Source organism: Ranitomeya imitator, chromosome 2, assembly GCF_032444005.1.
Source record: "Ranitomeya imitator isolate aRanImi1 chromosome 2, aRanImi1.pri, whole genome shotgun sequence".
Lineage (NCBI taxonomy): Eukaryota > Metazoa > Chordata > Amphibia > Anura > Dendrobatidae > Ranitomeya > Ranitomeya imitator.
In genome coordinates, this window is record NC_091283.1 from 428,917,905 (window position 1) to 428,939,115 (window position 21,211).

The 21,211-nt window shown below is 49.9% G+C and overlaps 1 pseudogene; it reads left to right on the plus strand.

Annotated features, from left to right (window-relative positions):
• Window positions 1–3,144: 3,144 nt before the first annotated feature.
• The window catches only part of LOC138667462 (opsin-5-like), a 36,949-nt pseudogene continuing 18,882 nt past the window's right edge, over window positions 3,145–21,211 (plus strand).

Consider the following 21,211-nt stretch of genomic DNA (forward strand, 5'->3'; position numbering starts at 1 on the left):
TATATAGCGCCAACATATTCCGCAGCGCTTTACAAATTATAGAGGGGACTTGTACAGACAATAGACATTACAGCATAACAGAAATCACAGTTCAAAACAGATACCAGGAGGAATGAGGGCCCTGCTCACAAGCTTACAAACTATGGGGAAAAGGGGAGACACGAGAGGTGGATGGTAACAATTGTTTTAGTTATTCGGACCAGCTATAGTGTAAGGCTCAGGTGTTCATGTAAAGCTGCATGAACCAGTTACCTGCCTAAGTATGTAGCAGTACAGACACAGAGGGCTAATACTGCATAAAGTGTATGAGAACATGATGCGAGGAACCTTTTTTTTTTTTTTTTATATTATAACTAGGCCACACAGGGATCGTTAGGTTAATGCATTGAGGCGGTAGGCCAGTCTGAACAAATGAGTTTTTAGGGCACGCTTAAAACTGTGGGGATTGGGGATTAATCGTATTAACCTAGGTAGTGCATTCCAAAGAATCGGCGCAGCACGTGTAAAGTCTTGGAGACGGGAGTGGGAGGTTCTGATTATTGAGGATGCTAACCTGAGGTCATTAGCGGAGCGGAGGGCACGGGTAGGGTGGTAGACTGATACCAGGGAGGAGATGTAGGGTGGTGCTGAGCCATGGAGTGCTTTGTGGATGAGGGTAGTAGTTTTGTATAAGTTGTTATGTATAAGAGAGCATCATACTGTGTATAGGGGAGCTGTACAGGGGGAAGACTCGGGACATTATTAAATGTAAAGTGGGCACTTATTGTTATAGGGGAACTCAGGTTACTGTGACTATCAAAGGGGCACACAGGGCAATATTACTTTCTAGGGGGCAAAATATGGGCACTATTTTCTAGGGCACTTGCACCTGGCATCACTATATTCTAGAGGGTTGCTTTAGAATTTAGAGGGCACAGAGAGCCACACAGTAGGTGCAGTAATAGGGGCACATACGGCAGCAGTGGCTCAGTATTGGGGTATCAGGTGCAGTAATAGGGACACATACGGCAGCAGCGGCTCAGTATCGGGGTATCAGGTGCAGTAATAGGGACACATACGGCAGCAGCGGCTCAGTATTGGGGTATCAGGGGCAGTAATAGGGACACATACGGCAGCAGCGGCTCAGTATTGGTGTATCGGGGCAGTAATAGGGACACATACGGCAGCAGCGGCTCAGTATTGGGGTATCAGGGGCAGTAATAGGGACACATACGGCAGCAGTGGCTCAGTATTGGGGTATCATGTGCAGTAATAGGGACACATACGGCAGCAGCGGCTCAGTATCGGGGTATCAGGTGCAGTAATAGGGGCACATATGGCAGCAGCGGCTCAATATTGGGGTATCAGGGGCAGTAATAGGGACACATACGGCAGCAGCGGCTCAGTATTGGGGTATCAGGTGCAGTAATAGGGACACATACGGCAGCAGCGGCTCAGTATTGGGGTATCAGGTGCAGTAATAGGGACACATACGGCAGCAGCGGCTCAGTATTTGGGTATTAGGTGCAGTAATAGGGACACATACGGCAGCAGCTCAGTATTGGGGTATCAGGTGCAGTAATAGGGACACATACGGCAGCAGAGGCTCAGAATTGGGGTATCAGGTGCAGTAATAGGGTCACATACGGCAGCAGCGGCTCAGAATTGGGGTATCAGGTGCAGTAATAGGGTCACATACGGCAGCAGTGGCTCAGTATTGGGGTATCAGGTGCAGTAATAGGGTCACATACGGCAGCAGCGGCTCAGAATTGGGGTATCAGGTGCAGTAATAGGGACACATACGGCAGCAGAGGCTCAGTATTGAGGTATCAGGTGCAGTAATAGGGTCACATATGGCAGCAGCAGCTCAGTATTGGGGTATCAGGTGCAGTAATAGGGACACATACGGCAGCAGCGGCTCAGTATTGGGGTATCAGGTGCAGTAATAGGGACACATACGGCAGCAGCGGCTCAGTATTGGGGTATCAGGTGCAGTAATAGGGACATATACGGCAGCAGCGGCTCAGTATTGGGGTATCAGCAGGATGAGGAGTTTGTGCAGGTTGGGAATAGATAGTGATGGGGCTGAAAATATGAGAAGTGAAATGTGTCTTTGTTGTATTCTCTGCAGACGAGTCCTGGGTAGAAGAAGTTGTCGTTCTGGGCCAGATGGAAAGACAGGAAAAGTGAACAACTCCATCAGAAAGAACTTCAGTGGTAAAACATTATCTGTAACTGTGCTGTGATCTATGTTCTGTAGGACTTGTATTTACCACTGACCATATGGCGGGAATATCCATGTTGCTCTTTGTATAGAGATTTTCAGCAACAGCGCGGTCATCTGCTGAGGTTCTCCTCCACTATTGGGGTGCGTCACCCAGTTGTAATCAAGGTTACCTGTTTAGGGGCCCACTCAGAAGCTTTGCTTCCCCCCCCCCCCCCCGAACCAAAACCCTAGCTACGCCTCTGATCGTTACGTTTTCCATTTGGGCGTGATATAAAGTGCTTGTCATCACTACCAAACAGATTGAACTTGGATTCATCCGACCACAACACCTTAGACCAATCTATCCCTTTCCATTGGCTGTGTGTTTGGCTAACTCAAGTCGGACTTTCCGATTCTTTGCAGAGACGGAAGGATTCTGGACTGGAACCTGTGTATTCAACCCTACTGCACTTAACCATCGCACCACTGTTTGGCTACTCTCTTTGACCCCATATTATTCAGCGGAAAATTAAAAAAGTTACAGCTCTCAGAATAAAGTGATGCAAAAATAATAAATTTTTTTATATTAAATATTTGTTATTGTGTAAAAGCGCCAAAACATAAAAAATGATATAAATGTAAAGTGCAACTCTATCATGTGATGTTTTATTTGTCAATTTTCTTGAAAAATCTAATATTACAGGCTATGCGACGTTGATCCAGGGAACAAGTCCGATTGCCGTATGGAAGGAATTTTCCTCTAATATGGTAATATGGGGCAATTAGATGAACAAAATCTTTTGCCCTCTGTTATGAATCATTTATGTTTAAGCAGACGATAAAAAGGTGTTCTTAAACACCCACTAACCATTCTTATATAATGGGGGTTCAGCTCCCCTGGATTTATAAGCTCCGGCCTCAGTTGTTACCATTTCTGTCTAACTCTCGTCTTCCTACAGATGGGAAATGGATCCGTGGCATCAGAATTTCATTCCTCTGTATCAAAAACCAGCGACGCCATCCTGGGAGCTGTGTACTCGTTGTTGGGTAAAGTATTTTCTGCGTACACTTTAGTTCTTCATTTTTCTTTGAAGGAGTCTGAACTCTTACCAGCATTTTTACCGCAGTTTCATTCACAGATGAGTTATGACATTTTGTCATGTAAAAAGTAACAAAAAGTTGCCCAAGAAAGTGGCACATTACTAGTAAGCGTATGGGAGCCTCGCGGTTGTGCACGACACCTGGATTTGTGTTGAGTGTGCCAGGGAAGGGTACGCCCAACATGAGACAAACCCAATGTTTTTCCCAGAGTAGCAAAATCCAAAGTAAAGCACAGAATATGGCTGAGACTTCATAACATCTCACCCACAGTGCTGGAAAATGCAGTGTCTATACACCCCAATCACCCCAAAACCATGAATCGGCCATTTAGTGAGGTTGAAGGGTACCTACACACTTTTTGGGGTGTTCTTACATGTGATAGTGCATTAAATGACCCATGAAAGTCCGGGTCTGGAAACCCTCATCGATGGCTCAAAACTCTTGTAAGATTTGCGCTGCTCATAAAATCATAAGCTTGAGCATGCACAGAGCAGCGTACAGCCTCAGTAACAAGTCCATGAGCCCCTACACCTCTCCGTACTGAAATCAGACAAATGGGAATGAGACTTTAAGATGATTTTTTTTTTTTTACACAAATGTAAACTTATCAAATAATAAGCACCATAAACTGTGAGCGCGTATATACCCTAATAACGGCACAATACTGACAATTGGCAGGATATAAATGGTCATTTCTGGTCACAGCCGGGAGGTCACAATTATTGCTCCAAAGTATAGGTGATAACTTGCTGATTGGTTAGTGTCTAAGTGATGGGACCAATGCTGATCGGCAGATTGAGGAATTTTAGACTCGTTGCAAAAGAGCAAGACAGGTCAGATGCCAGACCGGCGCTCCATTCATTCCCTATGGGGCTGCCGGAAAAAGCCAAGGACAGCACTGAGCAGCCCCATAGGGAGTGAATGGAGCGGTGGTCTCGTACTTGCACGGTCTCTCCATTCTAACAGGAATAATAGTTCTCCCTTTTGCTCCGCTGATCGGTGCGAGTCCCACCATTCGGACCCCACAGCCCACAACTTGGCGCCCATCCCCCTATTTCTGCACAGATTTCAATAACACTAATGTCATCTGTTTGTTTTCCCACCTTGACACCCAAAACTGCCTTCACAATTCTGCCCCTTGCAAGAGCCAGCAATTTAGTTTACATCTTTGCAGATCCTGGACCAGTGGTCAGGCATTAATGAATGCTAACTGGAGAGCAGATTTGTGACTGCAGCTTTGGAGGTGATTGGAGAATAAAGCTTTTTGGGCTGCTCTGCTACTGACACATCTTTTTGATTTTCTGGTCGCAGTGATGGCGCAGGGGGCATCGCTGACTCTTCTGTATCTCATCCTTTTAGGACTCTTCTCCCTCTCTGGGAACTCCATGTTGTTGCTGGTGGCTTATCGGAAACGCTCAATACTAAAGCCTGCCGAATTCTTCATTGTGAACCTGGCGATCAGCGATTTAGGAATGACAGTGACCCTCTTCCCTCTGGCCATCCCATCGTTGTTCGCTCACAGGTAAGTGGAGGTGGGCAGAGGTTCAGGCCAGGGCTGCAGCAACCACATATTGGGGAGGAAAAAAAACAAGAATGGTAATAAGGGGCTCATCTCTTTAATAATTACCAGGCCTATAAGTGTATGGATTCATCACCTGTTGTATGATCTTTGTTAGTAAATAGAAACATTTCTTGTGGGACAGGTGGAGAGAGGACCCTGCACGCGAGGGAATATCTTCTGTAAATGCACCAAAGGATCCGTCTACCATCCCAGTCAGATCTACCTGCAGTTTAAATGACAATTCTAGATATTATTTATGATGTGAGGAGATGTTGTTGTACAATGATGACTCCTATGGACGGGTTTTAAATTTTAGTCCTGAAGAACCCACCTTTCACTAGAGGCGCACACAGTGCTGTGATGACACCTGCTGCTCACAAGTAGAACTTGTAGGATCCCAGGCAAAGGAGCACACTCCAGCACCCCACCTCCAGGAGGTCTCCCCAAATTTACTCCTCTCTCTCTCTCAGGCAATGGGGCACACTCCAGCACCCCACCTCCAGGAGGTCTACCCACATTTGCTCCTCTCTCTCTCAGGCAATGGAGCACACTCCAGCACCCCACCTCCAGGAGGTCTCCCCACATCTGCTCCTCTCTCTCTCTCAGGCAATGGGGCACACTCCAGCACCCCACCTCCAGGAGGTCTACCCACATTTGCTCCTCTCTCTCTCAGGCAATGGAGCACACTCCAGCACCCCACCTCCAGGAGGTCTCCCCACATCTGCTCCTCTCTCTCTCAGGCAATGGGGCACACTCCAACACCCCACCTCCAGGAGGTCTCCCCACATTTACTCCTCTCTCTCTCAGGCAATGGGGCACACTCCAGCACCCCACCTCCAGGAGGTCTCCCCACATCTGCTCCTCTCTCTGTCTCAGGCAATGGGGCACACTCCAGCACCCCACCTCCAGGAGGTCTACCCACATTTGCTCCTCTCTCTGTCTCAGGCAATGGAGCACACTCCAGCACCCCACCTTCAGGAGGTCTTCCCACATTTGCTCCTCTCTCTCTCTCAGGCGATGGGGCACACTCCAGCACCCCACCTCCAGGAGGTCTCCCCACATTTGCTCCTCTTTGTCTCAGGCAGTGGGACACAGTCCAGCACCCCACTTCCAGGAGGTCTCCCTACATTTGCTCCTCTCTCGCTGTCTCAGGTAGTGGGACACACTCCAGCACCCCACCTCCAGGAGGTCTCCCCACATTTGCTTCTCTCTCGCTGACTCAGGCAGTGGGGCACACTTCAGCACCCCACCTCCAGGAGGTCTCCCCACATTTACTCCTCTCTCTCCCAGGCAATGGGGCACACTCCAGCACCCCACCTCCAGGAGGTCTCCCCACATTTACTCCTCTCTCTCTCTCAGGCAATGGGGCACACTCCAGCACCCCACCTCCAGGAGGTCTCCCCACATCTGCTCCTCTCTCTGTCTCAGGCAATGGGGCACACTCCAGCACCACACCTCCAGGAGGTCTCCCCACATATGCTCCTCTCTCTGTCTCAGGCAATGGAGCACACTCCAGCACCCCACCTTCAGGAGGTCTTCCCACATTTGCTCCTCTCTCTCTCTCTCAGGCAATGGGGCACAGTCCAGCACCCCACCTCCAGGAGGTGTCTCCACATTTGCTCCTCTCTGTCTCAGGCAGTGGGACATAGTCCAGCACCCCACCTCCAGGAGGTCTCCCCACATTTGCTCCTCTCTCGCTGTCTCAGGTAGTGGGACACACTCCAGCACCCCACCTCCAGGAGGTCTCCCCACATTTGCTTCTCTCTCGCTGACTCAGGCAGTGGGACACAGTCCAGCACCCCACCTCCAGGAGGTCTCCCCACATTTGCTCCTCTCTCTGTCTCAGGCAGTGGGGCACACTTCAGCACCCCACCTTCAGGAGGTCTTCCCACATTTGCTCCTCTCTCTCTCTCAGGCAATGGGGCACACTCCAGCACCCCATCTCCAGGAGGTCTTTCCACATTTGCTCCTCTCTCCTCTCTGTCTCAGGCAGTGGGACAAACTCCAGCACCCCACCTCCAGGAGGTCTCCCCCCATTTGCTCCTCTCTCTGTCTCAGGCAATGGGGCACACTCCAGCACCCCACCTCCAGGAGGTCTCCTGTTATGATCTGGTGGTTTAGGAGCAACATGGGACGAGCTCTGAAGGAAGTGGTACCTGTACTGACCGCAGTCCCTAAGCTCAACACAACACTAGAAGTAGCCGTGGGATGCTCCTGACACTCCCTTGGCACCTCGTCACAGCCTGAGAACTAACTACCCCTAAAGATAGAAACAGGAAAACTATCTTGCCTCAGAGAAAATCCCCAAAGGATAGATAGCCCCCCACAAGTAATGACTGTGAGTGGAGAGGGAAAAGACATACACAGAATGAAACCAGGATGAGCACAGGAGGCCAGTCTAGCTAGATAGATAGGACAGGATGGAATACTGTGCAGTCAGTTGTTGTGAATTCTGTTGTCGGGCTCCCTCCTGTGGTCATGAATGGTACTTCAGCTGGTTCTGTCCATGGACTTCCTCTGGTGGGTGTTTCTGAGTTTCACAGGTGACTAGGTTAATTCGTTAGCTGCTGCTCTATTTAACTCCACTTAGATCTTTGCTCCAGGCCACTTGTCAATGTTCCAGTATTGGTCTAGTTCTCTCCTGGATCGTTCTTGTGACCTGTCTTCCCATCTGAAGCTAAGTTCCAGCTTGTATTTCTTGGGTTTGCTATTTTTCTGTCCAGCTTGCTATTTAATTTGTTGTCTTGCTTGCTGGAAGCTCTGGGACGCAGAGGGAGCGCCTCCGCACCGTGAGTCGGTGCGGAGGGTCTTTTTGCGCCCTCTGCGTGGTCTTTTTGTAGGGTTTTGTGCTGACCGCAAAGTAACCTTTCCTATCCTCGGTCTGTTCAGTAAGTCGGGCCTCACTTTGCTAAATCTATTTCATCTCTGTGTTTGTATTTTCATCTTTACTCACCGTCATTATATGTGTGGGGCTGCCTTTTCCTTTGGGGAATTTCTCTGAGGCAAGGTAGGCTTTATTTTTCTATCTTCAGGGCTAGCTAGTTTCTTAGGCTGTGCCGAGTTGCATAGGGAGCGTTAGGCGCAATCCACGGCTATTTCTAGTGTGTTTGATAGGTTTAGGGATTGCGGTCAGCAGAGTTCCCACGTCCCAGAGCTCGTCCTTATTATCAGTAACTATCAGGTCATTCCGTGTGCTCTTAACCACCAGGTCCATTATTGTCCTGACCACCAGGTCATAACAGTCAGTATAAAACACTACAAAATATCCACACAGAGTTTACAAAAATCTCCACACCTGACTAAAGGTGTGGAGGGTAAATCTGCTTCCCAGAGCTTCCAGTTTAACTGAATTAATTCACACTGACAAGCTGGACAAACATAGAAAGCACAGAACGGATAAGTCCACAACCTGTGGACAGAAAAGAGCAAGCAAGGACTTAGCTTTGCTGAACTTGTCAGGATAACAGGGAAATCCAAAGAGATGTGAATCCAACCAGGAACCATTGACAAGTGGCACAAGCTGAAGGAAAGAGCCAGGCTAAATAGCCGAGCAGAATAGACAATCAGTGGAAGCAGCTGCTGACTGCTAAATCCAAGGAGCAGCCATACCACTTAAAACCACCGGAGGGAGCCCAAGAGCAGAACTCACAAAAGTGCCACTTACAACCACCGGAGGGAGCCCAAGAGCGGAATTCACAACAGTAGCCCCCCCTTGAGGAGGGGTCACCGAACCCTCACCAGAGCCCCCAGGCCGATCAGGACGAGCCAAGTGAAAAGCACGAACCAAATCGTTGGCATGGACATCGGAGGCAACAACCCAAGAATTATCCTCCTGGCCATAACCCTTCCACTTGACAAGATATTGAAGCCTCCGCCTCGAAAAACGAGAATCCAAAATTTTCTCAACCTCATATTCCAACTCTCCCTCAACCAACACCGGGGCAGGAGGATCAACCGAGGGAACAACGGGCACCACATATCTCCGCAAAAAAGATCTATGGAAAACATTATGAATGGCAAAAGAGGCTGGAAGGGCCAAACGAAAAGACACCGGATTGATAATTTCAGAAATCTTATAAGGACCAATAAACCGAGGCTTAAACTTAGGGGAAGAAACCTTCATAGGAACATGAGGAGAAGACAACCAAACCAAATCCCCCACACGAAGTCGGGGACAAACACACCGACGGCGGTTAGCAAAACGTTGAGCCCTTTCCTGAGACAACGTCAAATTGTCCACCACATGAGTCCAAATCTGCTGCAGCCTGTCCACCACAGAATCCACACCAGGACAATCAGAAGGCTCAACCTGCCCAGAAGAAAAACGAGGATGAAAACCAAAATTACAAAAGAAAGGTGAAACCAAAGTAGCCGAACTAGCCCGATTATTAATGGCAAACTCGGCCAACGGCAAGGAAGCCACCCAATCATCCTGATCAGCAGACACAAAGCATCTCAAATAGGTCTCCAAGGTCTGATTAGTTCGCTCAGTTTGGCCATTAGTCTGAGGATGAAACGCCGAAGAAAAAGACAAATCAATGCCCATCCTAGCACAAAAGGCCCGCCAAAACCTAGAGACAAACTGAGAACCTCTGTCAGACACAATATTCTCCGGAATGCCATGCAAACGAACCACATGCTGAAAAAACAATGGAACCAAATCTGAGGAGGAAGGCAACTTAGGCAAAGGTACCAGATGGACCATTTTAGAGAACCGGTCACAAACAACCCAGATAACAGACATCTTCTGGGAAACAGGAAGATCCGAAATAAAATCCATGGAAATATGCGTCCAGGGCCTCTCAGGGACCGGCAAAGGCAAAAGCAACCCACTAGCGCGGGAACAGCAAGGCTTGGCCCGGGCGCAAGTCCCACAGGACTGCACAAAAGCACGCACATCGCGCGACAAGGAAGGCCACCAAAAGGACCTAGCAACCAAATCTCTGGTACCAAAAATCCCAGGATGACCAGCCAACACTGAACAATGAACCTCAGAAATCACCTTACTTGTCCATCCATCAGGAACAAACAGCTTCCCCACTGGACAGCGGTCAGGCCTATCAGCCTGAAATTCCCGAAGCACCCGCCGCAAATCAGGGGAGATGGCAGAAAGAATCACCCCTTCCTTAAGAATGCCAACCGGCTCAAGGACTCCAGGAGAATCAGGCGAAAAGCTCCTAGAGAGGACATCAGCCTTAACATTCTTAGATCCCGGAAGATACGAGACCACAAAATCAAAATGGGAGAAAAACAGGGACCATCGAGCCTGTCTAGGATTCAGCCGCCTGGCCGACTCGAGGTAAATCAGATTCTTATGATCAGTCAAGACCACAACGCGGTGCTTAGCTCCCTCAAGCCAATGTCGCCACTCCTCAAACGCCCACTTCATAGCCAACAACTCCCGATTGCCAACATCATAATTGCGTTCCGCAGGCGAAAACTTTCTGGAAAAAAAGCACACGGTTTCATCAAAGAACCATCAGAATCCCTCTGAGACAAAACGGCCCCTGCCCCAATCTCAGAAGCGTCAACCTCAACCTGAAAAGGAAGAGAAACATCCGGCTGACGCAACACAGGGGCAGAAGTAAATCGGCGCTTAAGCTCCCGAAAGGCCTCAACAGCCGCAGAGGACCAATTCGTCACATCAGCGCCTTTCTTCGTCAAATCAGTAAGGGGCTTAACCACACTGGAAAAGTTGGCAATGAAACGGCGATAGAAATTAGCAAAGCCCAAAAATTTTTGAAGGCTCTTCACAGATGTGGGTTGAATCCAGTCATGAATAGCTTGGACCTTAACAGGATCCATTTCCATAGACGAGGGAGAAAAAATAAAACCCAAAAAAGAGACCTTCTGAACTCTGAATAGGCACTTAGACCCCTTCACAAATAAAGCATTATCACGAAGGATCTGGAACACCATCCTGACCTGCTTCACATGAGACTCCCAATCATCGGAAAAAATCTAAATATCATCCAAATATACAACCAAGAATTTATCAAGATAATTGCGGAAAATATCATGCATGAAGGATTGGAACACAGATGGAGCATTAGAGAGCCCGAATGGCATCACAAGGTATTCAAAATGGCCTTCGGGCGTATTAAATGCAGTTTTCCATTCATCACCCTGTTTAATACGAACAAGATTATGTGCCCCTCGGAGGTCAATCTTAGTAAACCAACTAGCCCCCTTAATCTGAGCAAACAAATCAGAAAGCAAAGGCAAGGGGAATTGGAATTTGACCGTGATCTTATTAAGAAGACGATAATCTATACAGGGTCTCAAGGAGCCATCCTTCTTAGCAACAAAAAAGAAACCCGCTCCCAATGGTGACGAAGACGGCCGAATATGCCCCTTCTCCAAAGATTCCTTAACATAGCTCCGCATGGCGGCATGCTCTGGCACAGACAGATTGAAAAGTCGGCCCTTAGGGAATTTACAACCAGGAATCAAGTTAATAGCACAATCACAGTCCCTATGTGGAGGAAGGGAACTGGACTTGGGCTCATCAAATACATCCTGGAAATCCGACAAAAACTCAGGAACCTCAGAAGAGGGGGAAGAGGAAATTGACATCAAAGGAACGTCACTATGTACCCCTTGACAACCCCAACTAGTCACAGACATAGTTTTCCAATCCAGCATCGGATTATGTTCCTGTAACCATGGAAAACCCAGTACAACAACATCATGCAGGTTATGCAACACCAGAAAACGGCAATTTTCCTGATGTGCAGGAGCCATGTACATGGTCATCTGCGTCCAGTACTGAGGTTTATCCTTGGCCAATGGTGTAGCATCAATGCCCCTCAAAGGAATAGGGCTCTGCAAAGGCTGCAAGGAAAAACCACAGCGCCTGGCGAATTCTAAGTCCATTAAGTTCAGGGCAGCGCCTGAATCCACAAATGCCATGACAGAAAAGGACGACAATGAGCAAATCAGGGTCACAGATAAAAGAAATTTAGGCTGTACAGTACTAATGGTAACAGACCTAGCGACCCTCCTAGTACGTTTAGGGCAATCAGAAATAACATGAGCAGAATCACCACAGTAAAAACACAGCCTATTCTGACGTCTGAATTCCTGCCGTTCTGTTCTAGTCAAAATCCTATCACATTGCATAGGTTCAGGACTCAGCTCAGAGGACACTGCCATATGGTGCATAGCTTTGCGCTCGCGCAGACGCCGATCAATCTGAATGGCTAGAGACATAGATTCGCTCAAACCAGTAGGCGTAGGGAAGCCCACCATAACATCTTTAAGGGCTTCAGAAAGACCCTTTCTGAAAATAGCAGCCAGAGCATCCTCATTCCACTTAGTGAGCACAGACCATTTCCTAAATTTCTGGCAGTATAATTCTGCCGCTTTCTGACCTTGACACAGGGCCAACAGAGTTTTTTCTGCATGATCCACATAATTAGGTTCGTCATACAATAATCCGAACGCTTGAAAAAATGCGTCTACATTCAGCAATGCCGGATCCCCTGATTCAAGGGAGAATGCCCAGTCCTGAGGGTCACCACGCAGCAAGGATATGATGATTTTAACTTGCTGAATGGGATCACCAGAAGAACGGGGTTTCAAAGCAAAAAACAATTTGCAGTTATTTTTAAAGTTCAAAAACTTGGATTTGTCCCCAAAAAACAAATCAGGAGTGGTAATTCTAGGCTCCAAAGCCGGAGTCTGGACAACATAATCTTGGATACTCTGTACTCTTGCAGCAAGATCCACACGAGAAAACAAACCCTGAACATCCATGCCAGAGCATAAATCCTGAACCACCCAGAGATCAAGAGGAAAAAAAAGACAAAACAAAGCACAGAAAAAAAAATGGCTCAGAATTTTTTCCTTCCTTTGAGATGCATTTAATTCGTTTTTGGCCACTTGTACTATTATGATCTGGTGGTTTAGAAGCAACATGGGACGAGCTCTGAAGGAGGTGGTACCTGTACTGACCGCAGTCCCTAAGCTCAACACAACACTAGAAGTAGCCGTGGGATGCTCCTGACACTCCCTAGGCACCTCGTCACAGCCTGAGAACTAACTACCCCTAAAGATAGAAACAGGAAAACTATCTTGCCTCAGAGAAAATCCCCAAAGGATAGATAGCCCCCCACAAGTAATGACTGTGAGTGGAGAGGGAAAAGACATACACAGAATGAAACCAGGATGAGCACAGGAGGCCAGTCTAGCTAGATAGATAGGACAGGATGGAATACTGTGCCGTCAGTATAAAACACTACAAAATATCCACACAGAGTTTACAAAAATATCCACACCTGACTAAAGGTGTGGAGGGTAAATCTGCTTCCCAGAGCTTCCAGTTTAACTGAATTAATTCACACTGACAAGCTGGACAAACATAGAAAGCACAGAACGGATAAGTCCACAACCTGTGGACAGAAAAGAGCAAGCAAGGACTTAGCTTTGCTGAACTGGTCAGGATAACAGGGAAATCCAAAGAGATGTGAATCCAACCAGGAACCATTGACAAGTGGCACAAGCTGAAGGAAAGAGCCAGGCTAAATAGCCAAGCAGAATAGACAATCAGTGGAAGCAGCTGCTGACTGCTAAATCCAAGAAGCAGCCATACCACTTAAAACCACCGGAGGGAGCCCAAGAGCAGAACTCACAAAAGTGCCACTTACAACCACCGGAGGGAGCCCAAGAGCGGAATTCACAACAGTCTCCCCACATTTGCTCCTCTCTCTGTCTCAGACAGTGGGGCACACTCCAGCACCCCACCTCCAGGAGGTCTCCCCACATTTGCTCCTCACTGTCTCAGGCAATGGGGCACACTCCAGCACCCCACCTCCAGGAGGTCTCCCCACATTTACTCCTCTCTCTCTCAGGCAATGGGGCACACTCCAGCACCCCACCTCCAGGAGGTCTCCCCACATTTGCTCCTCTCTCTCTCTCTCAGGCAATGGGGCACACTCCAGCACCCCACCTCCAGGAGGTCTTCCCACATTTGCTCCTCTCTCTCTCAGGCAATGGGGCACACTCCAGCACCCCACCTTCAGGAGGTCTTCCCACATTTGCTCCTCTCTCTCTCTCTCAGGCAATGGGGCACACTCCAGCACCCCACCTCCAGGAGGTCTCCCCACATTTGCTCCTCTCTGTCTCAGGCAGTGGGACACAGTCCAGCACCCCACCTCCAGGAGGCCTCCCCACATTTGCTCCTCTCTCCCTGTCTCAGGTAGTGGGACACACTCCAGTACCCCACCTCCAGGAGGTCTCCCCACATTTGCTTCTCTCTCGCTGACTCAGGCAGTGGGACACAGTCCAGCACCCCACCTCCAGGAGGTCTCCCCACATTTGCTCCTCTCTCTGTCTCAGGCAGTGGGGCACACTTCAGCACCCCACCTTCAGGAGGTCTTCCCACATTTGCTCCTCTCTCTCTCTCTCTCTCTCTTTCTCAGGCAATGGGGCACACTCCAGCACCCCACCTCCAGGAGGTCTCCCCACATTTACTCCTCTCTCTCAGGCAATGGGGCACACTCCAGCACCCCACCTCCAGGAGGTCTCCCCACATCTGCTCCTCTCTCTGTCTCAGGCAATGGAGCACACTCCAGCACCCCACCTTCAGGAGGTCTTCCCACATTTGCTCCTCTCTCTCTCTCTCTCTCTCAGGCAATGGGGCACACTCCAGCACCCCACCTCCAGGAGGTCTCCCCACATTTGCTCCTATCTGTCTCAGGCAGTGGGACACAGTCCAGCACCCCACCTCCAGGAGGTCTCCCCACATTTGCTCCTCTCTCGCTGTCTCAGGTAGTGGGACACAGTCCAGCACCCCACCTTCAGGAGGTCTTCCCACATTTGCTCCTCTCTCTCTCTCTCTCAGGCAATGGGGCACACTCCAGCACCCCACCTCCCAGGAGGTCTCCCCACATTTACTCCTCTCTCTCAGGCAATGGGGCACACTCCAGCACCCCACCTTCAGGAGGTCTCCCCACATTTGCTCCTCTCTCTCTCAGGCAATGGAGCACACTCCAGCACCCCACCTCCAGGAGGTCTCCCCACATTTACTCCTCTCTCTCTCAGGCAATGGAGCACACTCCTGCACCCCACCTCCAGGAGGTCTCCCCACTTTTACTCCTCTCTCTCTCTCAGGCAATGGGGCACACTCCAGCACCCCACCTCCAGGAGGTCTCCCCACATCTGCTCCTCTCTCTGTCTCAGGCAATGGGGCACACTCCAGCACCCCACCTCCAGGAGGTCTCCCCACATCTGCTCCTCTCTCTGTCTCAGGCAATGGAGCACACTTCAGCACCCGACCTTCAGGAGGTCTTCCCACATTTGCTCCTCTTTCTCTCTCTCTCTCAGGCAGTGGGACACAGTCCAGCACCCCACCTCCAGGAGGTCTCCCCACATTTGCTCCTCCCTCGCTGTCTCAGGTAGTGGGACACACTCCAGCACCCCACCTCCAGGAGGTCTCCCCACATTTGCTTCTCTCTCGCTGACTCAGTCAATGGGACACAGTCCAGCACCCCACCTCCAGGAGGTCTCCCCACATTTGCTCCTCTCTCTGTTTCAGGCAGTGGGGCACATTTCAGCACCCCACCTTCAGGAGGTCTTCCCACATTTGCTCCTCTCTCTCTTTCTCTCTCTCTCTCTCTCTCCCTCAGGCAATGGGGCACACTCCAGCACCCAACCTCCAGGAGGTCTTCCCACATTTGCTCCTCTCTCTCTCTCTCTCTCTCTCTCTCTCTCAGGCAATGGTGCACACTCCAGCACCCCACCTCCAGGAGGTCTCCCCACATTTGCTCCTCTCTCTGTTTCAGGCAATGGGGCTCACTCCAGCACCCCACCTCCAGGAGGTCTCCCCACATTTGCTCCTCTCTCTCTCTCAGGCAATGGGGCACACTCCAGCACCCCACCTCCCAGGAGGTCTCCCCACATTTACTCCTCTCTCTCAGGCAATGGGGCACACTCCAGCACCCCACCTTCAGGAGGTCTCCCCACATTTGCTCCTCTCTCTCTCAGGCAATGGAGCACACTCCAGCACCCCACCTCCAGGAGGTCTCCCCACATTTACTCCTCTCTCTCTCAGGCAATGGGGCACACTCCAGCACCCCACCTCCAGGAGGTCTCCCCACATCTGCTCCTCTCTCTGTCTCAGGCAATGGGGCACACTCCAGCACCCCACCTCCAGGAGGTCTCCCCACATCTGCTCCTCTCTCTGTCTCAGGCAATGGAGCACACTTCAGCACCCCACCTTCAGGAGGTCTTCCCACATTTGCTCCTCTTTCTCTCTCTCTCTCAGGCAGTGGGACACAGTCCAGCACCCCACCTCCAGGAGGTCTCCCCACATTTGCTCCTCCCTCGCTGTCTCAGGTAGTGGGACACACTCCAGCACCCCACCTCCAGGAGGTCTCCCCACATTTGCTCCTCTCTCTCTTTCTCTCTCTCTCTCTTTCTCTCTCCCTCAGGCAATGGGGCACACTCCAGCACCCAACCTCCAGGAGGTCTTCCCACATTTGCTCCTCTCTCTCTCTCTCTCTCTCTCTCAGGCAATGGTGCACACTCCAGCACCCCATCTCCAGGAGGTCTCCCCACATTTGCTCCTCTCTCTGTTTCAGGCAATGGGGCTCACTCCAGCACCCCACCTCCAGGAGGTCTCCCCATATTTGCTCCTCTCTCGCTGTCTCAGGCAGTGGGACACACTCCAGCACCCCACCTCCAGGAGGTCTCCCCAAATTTGCTCCTCTCTCTGTCTCGTGTAGTGGGGCACACTCCAACCCACCTCCAGGAGGTCTCCCCACATTTGCTCCGCTCTCGCTGTCTCAGGCAGTGGGGCACACTCCAGCACCCCACCTCCAGGAGGTCTCCCCACATTTGCTCCTCTCTCCTCTGTCTCAGGCAGTGAGGCACACTCCAGCACCCCACCTCCAGGAGGTATCCGCACATTTGCTCCTCTCTCACTGTCTCAGGCAGTGGGGCACACTTCAGCTCCCCACCTCCAGGAGGTCTCCCCACATTTGCTCCTCTCTCCTCTCTGTCTCAGGCAGTGGGGCACACTCCAGCACCCCACCTACAGGAGGTCTCCCCACATTTGCTCCTCTCTGTCTCAGGCAGTGGGGCACACTCCAGCACCCCACCTCCAGGAGGTCTCCCCACATTTGCTCCTCTCTCCTCTGTCTCAGGCAGTGAGGCACACTCCAGCACCCCACCTCCAGGAGGTATCCGCACATTTGCTCCTCTCTCACTGTCTCAGGCAGTGGGGCACACTTCAGCTCCCCACCTCCAGGAGGTCTCCCCACATTTGCTCCTCTCTCCTCTCTGTCTCAGGCAGTGGGGCACACTCCAGCACCCCACCTACAGGAGGTCTCCCCACATTTGCTCCTCTCTGTCTCAGGCAGTGGGGCACACTCCAGCACCCCATCTCCAGAGGTCTTCCCACATTTGCTCCTCACTGTCTCAGGCAATGGTGCACACTCCAGTACCCTACCTCCAGGAGGTCTCCCCAAATTTGCTCCTCTCTCGCTGACTCAGGCAGTGGGGCACACTTCCGCACCCCACCTCCAGGAGGTCTCCCCACATTAGCTCCTCTCTCTGTCTCAGGCAATGGTGCACACTTCAGGACCCCACCTCCAGGAGGTCTCCCCACATTTGCTCCTCTCTCGCTGTCTCAGGCAATGGGGCACACTTCAGCACCCCACCTCCAGGAGGTCTCCCCACATTTGCTCCTCTCTCTGTCTCAGGCAATGGTGCACACTTCAGCACCCCACCTCCAGGAGGTCTTCCCACATCTGCTCCTCTCTGTTTCAGGCAATGGGGCACACTTCAGCACCCCACCTCCAGGAGGTCTCCCCACATTTGCTCCTCTCTCTGTCTCAGGCAATGGTGCACACTTCAGCACCCCACCTCCAGGAGGTCTTCCCACATTTGCTCCTCTCTGTTTCAGGCAATGGGGCACACTTCAGCACCCCACCTCCAGGAGGTCTCCTCACATTTGCTCCTCTCTCCTCTGTCTCAGGCAGTGGGGCACACTCCAGCACCCCATCTCCAGAGGTCTTCCCACATTTGCTCCTCTCTCGCTGTCTCAGGCAATGGGGCACACTTCAGCACCCCACCTCCAGGAGGTCTCCCCACATTTGCTCCTCTCTCTGTCTCAGGCAATGGTGCACACTTCAGCACCCCACCTCCAGGATGTCTTCCCACATTTGCTCCTCTCTCTGTTTCAGGCAATGGGGCACACTTCAGCACCCCACCTCCAGGAGGTCTCCTCACATTTGCTCCTCACTGTCTCAGGCAATGGTGCACACTCCAGTACCCTACCTCTAGGAGGTCTCCCCACATGTGCTCCTCTCTCTGTCTCATATTCTGGAGAATAACAGCCGCTTCCTCCTCTCCTTAGGTGGCTCTTTGACCGACTGGTCTGTTAATATTATGCGTTTTGTGGTGTCCTATTTGGTCTCTGTAGCCTGATGAACCTCACAGTCCTAAGCGCCGTCTGCTGCATAAAGGTCTGTTACCCTATGTATGGTGAGTGACAAGTTTCATGAGTGACGTTTAGGTTTGGCATCTTCTCCCATAGTTCCATAACAACCTTAAGGGCTTGTTCACACGTTGCGTTTTTCCACTGCGCAGCTTTTTACAGTACTATAAATGCGAATGACAATTCTGAGATCTTCTGAGCATGCGGCTTATTTTTTCCTTGCAGATTTGAACCTTTGAAGCATTTTATTCAGATCTGCAGCATCTACTGTATATTCTCAGTGTTTTTGCAGTTTTTCACCCATGCAAATTAATGGGAAAATATGCATAAAAAATGCTTGTGTTGTTCGCAGTGTTCTTCCTGCCAACAGTCTTACTATTTTCAGCAGCTTTTTCTGTGCACGTAGCCTAACAATACTTTACTCTTCCATCCAAAACCTGTAAACTATAAGCAGGAACATTTCTTTTCAATCACAGCAAGCAGAAGTCATTAAAACAAAGTGTGAAATACAAGTCATATTAAAAAATTGTTCTTCCCAGTATTGCAGCGATGCGTGTATGGCATGATTTATTACAGGCTCAGCCTATGTTCCTACTCTAATTGCAGGTAACAAGTTTTCTTCCTCTCACTCCCGTATCTTGCTGCTGTGGGTCTGGACCTATGCCTTCGTGTTTGCAACGGCGCCCATGGCGGACTGGGGGAGTTATGGTCCGGAGCCATATGGCACTGCCTGCTGTATAGACTGGAAAGCTGCCAACCAGGAGGACAGAGCCATCTCCTACATTGTGGCACTCTTTGTGTTCTGCTACATCATTCCCTGCACAGTAATCCTGATCTCCTACACCCTCATCCTGCTCACCGTGATAGGGGCAAGAAAAGCCGTGCAGCAGCACCTGTCCCCGCAGAACAAGGGAAGCGCTGTCCACAACCTCATAATCAAGGTGCGAGATTGCATAGCACTCAACATGTAGGAGGAATGTATAACCTACAGAATTGGCAGCAAACAGTGGGCCAGAGAAGTGACAAATGTTAAGAAATGGTGGTCATCATCAGCACATGACACAAAACCTACAAGTATGACCACACATGTATACATTACTTATCCTGTACTGATCCTGAATTACATCCTGTATTATCCTCCAGAGCTGCAATCAGTATTCGGCTGGTGCAGTGACTGTGTATATACATTACATTACTTATCCTGTACTGATCCTGAGTTACATCCTGTATTATACTCCAGAGCTGCACTCAATATTCTGCTGGTGGAGTAACTGTGTACATACATTACATTACTTATCCTGTACTGATCCTGAGTTACATCCTGTATTATACTCCAGAGCTGCACTCAATATTCTGCTGGTGGAGTCACTGTGTACATACATTACATTACTTATCCTGTACTGATCCTGAGTTACATCCTGTAGATCATTTATTATAAAAATGAAAAACATAACAATAATAATAGCAGAAAACATAACAAAAATATTAGCCAGAAAATAATCAGTATACTGAACACTGGTTATTATACAGTATATACAGAATAATAACTACTTTGACCTTCTGGTCCGGTCACCAAACAAAATAATAATAACAAATAAAATAAATAATGGCAAACAAAAACTATATACATGAACTTTTTTTTTATAATAATTTTTTTTTTTAGTTTTAAATAAAATAACTACAAATTAAACAAATATATACAATACTAAGCTATCCTCCATTCCCAACTCCCGGCACTGACCTGAGAGCTGGTCCTGCGTCTCATGCCTCAGTCCAACGTCCATAGGCCAGATCAGGCAGTGCCAGTTTTCCCCCAAACAACCCAGTGTCCCATAGACCCACAAGATAATCCCACCTCCCCCCTTTTTCCACCACCCAACCTAACACCTACACCCAAATCTATATCTCTATATAAAATATATACAGCAGCACACACCACAATAATTACAAATCACGAAGCCCAAGTTCGGCGCCTGCAGCCCTACATCAATGTATAATAATCTAACAAAACAAAAATCTACAGTGTCAGCAGCAGCCCACCACCAGGAAAGGAGATGACCAGACTAGGGCACACTAAAAGAAAAGCCCCTCCAGAAGAGAGCGGCCCTCCGTGCGCCCAGTCTCCCATACTCCAGAGAGCGCACCTTCACTAGGTCAACGAGTATGGTCCTAAACACATCGTCCACTGGGAGGATTTTTCATTACGGCGTTACTAAGCACCATGCGTTCCACGTGTGATACCTAACCACTGCGCTAACTAGAAATAAGGTGCAGCGGTCCCGACCACCAAGGTCTCCGAATGCTCCATAGGCCCATTCCGCATAGGAGAGACCGGCCAGCCGAGACCAGCCAATGAAGGCACCCACCCTGTTGTACACCTCTGTGTTGAAGGGACAATGAAGCAGGAAGTGGTCCATGCTTTCCAGCAAGGTACCACAATGCTCCCGAGGACAATTCCTTTACTCAGAGCTCCTACACTTCAGATTGTCCCTCACACACCATTTCCCATGGAAGCAGCGCCAAGCCATGTCCCAAAACTTCGAGGGAATCCTGATAGAATTCAAAATATGCAAACCCACCCCAAGATCCCGACTTGGGCAGTCCCTGAGCACTAGAGGCCTCTGGAAATGGGTCAACAGAACCCTATTGTCAAGGAGTTTCCTTGGCAGAGTCCTGATCTCCCACATTCCCAGACCCCACCGACGAATTACCTTCAGAACCAAGGTAGCGTAAGCCGGAAGATGTCCATGCGGTGTGCGAAGATCCTTCACTTGCCCTCCTGTCTCCCATTCCTGGAAGAAAGGCTGAAATCATCCCCTACAGGAGAATACCTGCAGCGCCCCAGAGTCCTCGTCGTTGCAGTAATGTCGTTCTTCTACCAGGGGGAGTGATGTTACGTCTGATGGCACCAACGGAGTTCACC